The following is a 4,755-nucleotide window of genomic DNA, read 5'->3' on the forward strand; positions in this document are numbered from 1 at the left end:
TATACATTAAAACATGCACATGTTGTAATGACAAGAAACATATTGTCTGAGTATTTTGGTTGTAGTGTGTACTGTGAACAAAGTTAGGTAAAATGCAATGGTCATGGTTAAAGTTCAATGTTTCAATACATCAGAAATACAATACTTTCAATGAAACATTTATTAAACAGATTTTTTTTAATAATTCAGATGAGAATTTTAACTGGAATCATCACATTATTAATCACTGAGGACTTACCTAATACACTTATAAAGACAGTATTACTGTTCTTTGTATAATCTGACTCCTTCCATCTACCAGAACACTGATATTCACCACTGCGATATGTTTCGAATCTGTAGTCTTTTTGTGCACTGTAGCGGAAATCCTCTCGACCATCCTTGTTGAGTGCATAATACCAGTCAGTGTCTCTTCCTTCATTCATGTTACACTTGAAGGTAACAAACTCTCCAGTGAAATAACTGGACCAGCTGGGTTCAATAGTGAGCACAGCATCTAGAATCCAACACAAACAGACAATTAGCAATCTGAAACACTTATTTAATGCTCAAGGCAAGACATTGATTGATAACACTATATATATATTCACACAAAATGAAAATACTGTGATAAATAGAAAAAAAGAAACACAAATAGGATCTGCATTAGAGTCATACAGGTTGAGAATAATCTTTATTAAATAAAAAGGAAGAAATTGAAAAAGGAAAACTGTTCAGTCACCTTGAGCGTGTCCACTGCAGACGAGCGTACAGAGCACTACAATAAAGACAGAAACTTCAGACATTATCAAACTAAAGACACCAAAATGTAACATAAATAAAAAAACTGTTGGTAATGATGTGTCTCATTTCTTGAGGCACATGATCAATAGTGAGTTAATGACCTTCTTAAGGAACAATCCCACTAGTGTTTAAAGTCCAGTCGCTTTCTTACCAAGCTCCTTAAAACACTTGGAGATTTTCAATGTCTACTATGATCTGAGTCAGTGCACTAAATCTAATCCAGTCTACAAACAAACATGGTGATAACAGACATGAGTGTCCTCTGATCATATGACCTGAAATGGTACAGGCCATCCTCTTTGGGCAGCCAGTGAAAGACTGGGTTCCAAAAGGGAAATGATCTCCCCAGTATTTACTTTGTATACTAGAAAAAAATCTCAAAAATTAATGCCATTGACAAATTGCAGTGGGTCACTTCTGTCAACAAGAATTTGTCTAGAAGGTGATATTTGTTGACCATTTTTGACATATTTATGTGTCATAGCAAACAACATTCATCTGAAGTTAAACCTGCCTACTGGGAGTTTTCTTTTTTAAATCTCCATTTATGGCTGGACGAGCTCTAATCTTCCTTTAGGAAGCAAGTTTCATTTAGTCAGGAGCAGGATTAGTCTAGTACTCTTTATACCTTGACTAAGGAAGAATATTTCTGCAATAAAATGCTGTTAAAATCTAGCACTGGCTTTAATCACTGCCTCTTATGCATTTTATCATTGTCTACTATGATTGGTTACATTTTATATTACGATTTAATCAGCATCAAATTATCACTGATGGAGAAAAAACCTTTCTTAGATAAACTAAACCAGCTCCACTCTGATCTGAGTCAGTGCACTAAAATCTAATCCAGTCTACAAACAACCATGTTGGTAACAAACATGAGAGTCCTCTGATCACATGACCTGCAATGGTACAAATGACTGATGCTCTGTTCTTCTTACTAAAACATGTTTATGGATCAGTATGAATCAAAAATAGGAGTCAGTGATGTACTCACAGAATAGGCCCAGCTCACAGAGCAAAGTGGCTCCCATCCTCACATCCAGCAGTGACACGTCTGAAAACTTCTACAACTTTCTGTAAAGAGAGAGAGTGAAGCAGCAGCACAGCAGATACCAAAGAGCTGTGAAGGAAACAAAGAGGTTTTAAAACTTCTCTCTGCTTCCTTCCTTTTACACAGAAATAACAACTTAACATAGTCTGACCACCACATCATGTGATACATTTATACTCTCCTGCAGAAACATATCAGGCAGATTTTTATCAGAACGGCTGTAAAAAATATATATATACTGAAACTAAACAATAATAGCTTGACTGAGTGCCCAAAATGAGATAGACACAAGTCAAAGACAAGCTTTAACTGTGAAGTACTTTAGTTCATTTTACAGCCCAGAAACACAACGAGAAACATTGTTCAGATTCAGATTGCTAACAAGTATCTATCAAGCATTAGATATTAAAGTAACAGGTTAGTAATAAGTTTGTTCCTGGTTGCTTAGAGTGCTGTCTATGGACTTTTGTATATACTGTAATAACTCCAGACTTGGGCATTACATGCATTACGAAACTGCATTTCGTTGCCCTGTACCTCTGCATGTGCAATGACAATAAATTTGAATTCTATTCTATTTAAAATTTGACTGAGGTCCGACAGAAGCAGCGACGGATATTTTGTTGCCTTTGTCTGCTGCTTGTATGCTTGGTTTGATTATTAGGAGCTTTATTCACCAGTAATAATTACCCTCATAAACACTACATGTACACATCATTCATATCGTTTTAAACTGCAGTAGATGCATAAATGAAGACGACTGATTAAACACAACAAGACAATAAACTTTTACCATTCCCTTCCTGTCACAGATGTAGTCATTGAGTTTGCTGGCTGCTCCTTTACAAGGAGATGACGATACACTAAATATTGATGCACAAAATCATTACATTGCTTCAAATATACATTAAATGGATTTGAGGTGAGCCCCCATACCAGCTGATAAACAGAGATGTCATACTTACTGACAGCAAATGTTCACAGCAGATGTTGGTAATCCACACACTTTCTCACACAGCAAGTGAAATCAAGAACTGACAGTAATTTTATTTTTATTTCATTTAAACTAATGCAGATTCCTTTAACATATCTTTCCACTGTGGTGACATCTTAGATTGGTCATAAATTCACTCACAGAAAGTAAGCGTGCACTAGTTAAAATAGAATGTGTCCTTAACCAGAAGTGACCGTGAGACCAGATGAAGTCCTGCCCCCTTTCTCAGCTCCTCTCTGTTTTCTTACAAGTAGTTGTAACTGCTGTATTAATAAATAATGAAAGTGCCTTTTAGCTACACTTAGTAACTAAAAAGCACACTTACACACTTAGTTACTCATTTCCATGGCTACATTTTAGATAGCAGAGCAAAGCTGCAAACAAAGTAGCTGTTTATATACTTGAATGTGTTTTACAGAATTAACGCTGTAAGTCAAATAAAGGAAGCAATAAGAGGAAGCAAGCAGTTCAGCAAGGCAGAGTTACCATGGAAATCTGATAACGTACAGTTATCCGATTGTTCAGTCTGACGTCACTAGCCATGTCTGGGTCTAAACTCCGCTGCAGGTTCCATATATCAAACGATCACTATGGCATTACTGAGAGTTGAAAAACTGTCTAAAATCTTTCATCTTTAATAAAATGATCAGCGTTCTGCACTACCAGGTGTAACAATTGAGTTTAAAAATCCAGCATCCATGAAAACGGAATTTATGACATTTAACGGAGTTAGAAGTTAGCAGGGAGTTAGCTCGCTAGCTTCTATCTAAATACAATATAGCATGTCCTGACTGCGGGGTTTTGGAAACAAATTAAAAGGTACAGCTCTGTTATCACTTCCAACATAAATTAAGACAGAAAACTAAACAGCAGTGACGTTTGTAGGGTTACTGAAGTTGGCTAGCTGGTATATAATGATGAGCTCTGAGCCATGATTGACACTGGATAATTGTTGAAGTCATAACTGTGTTTTAGGGATGAGTTCTGGCTTTATCTGGATTTATCTTCCTACCCTTGTGTGGTCAACAAGCTCTGGGTAGTGACGGAGATTAATTGAGAAGGAAGACATTAGCTTCCTCTAAAGGTGCAGTTAGAGAACATATCTTGAAGCAAATCATAAATCATAATGTTATTTATATATTTATATGTATATATGTAGTATGTAGCTGCAGCTATAATATACTATGTAATAATGTGTGAGTCACAGTGAACTTTCACCAAAACTGCATTGCATAGATTTTATTTTTTTATTATTTAAATTGAATTTTTGTAATAATAAGGTTCCACATGTCAATGTTGTCGGGGGCATTAGTCAGTGGGGACACCGCTAGCAAACATGTTGCATATGTGGAGGTTCCCAGACAGAGTTGCATGATCTCCACACTGGTAAGGCACATTCACTGTAGGGTCCTCTCCCTGTACTAACTTATAAGTTTAAGTTTGGTGTTGCTTTACTAAGTGTTAGTTCTTAGAGCTAAATGTCCCCAAAGTGCTTTTGATTACTTTGAAAGGAAAAAATATTAATTTAATCTGACTTTTATCCATTATAACACCTATTTATGTGTTTTTGCACCTGTGCTAAACAGGGATTGAAGAGAGGCTGCTGCTGTGTGTTTCCCTGATTGTGCATTTTGTCTTTAGAGTTTGTAGAGATTTTGTTTTATGTGTATAATGAGTTTGTCATCTAAAGCTTGCACATTAAATAGTATTTTCAGCCATGTTGGGAAAATTTACTCTTGTATCTATAGGTTTTTTGTAATTGATCCATCTTAGTGGGGATTTAAATATTATAAGTGATTATCAGTAGTTTGTTTTTGATATACTTCCTCATCGTATCAGAGGTGGGTCGAGTATCCAAAGATTGTACTCAAGTAAGAGTTAGCATTACTTTAAAATATTATTACTCAAATAAGTGAAAAGTAGT

Source organism: Astatotilapia calliptera, chromosome 3, assembly GCF_900246225.1.
Source record: "Astatotilapia calliptera chromosome 3, fAstCal1.2, whole genome shotgun sequence".
Lineage (NCBI taxonomy): Eukaryota > Metazoa > Chordata > Actinopteri > Cichliformes > Cichlidae > Astatotilapia > Astatotilapia calliptera.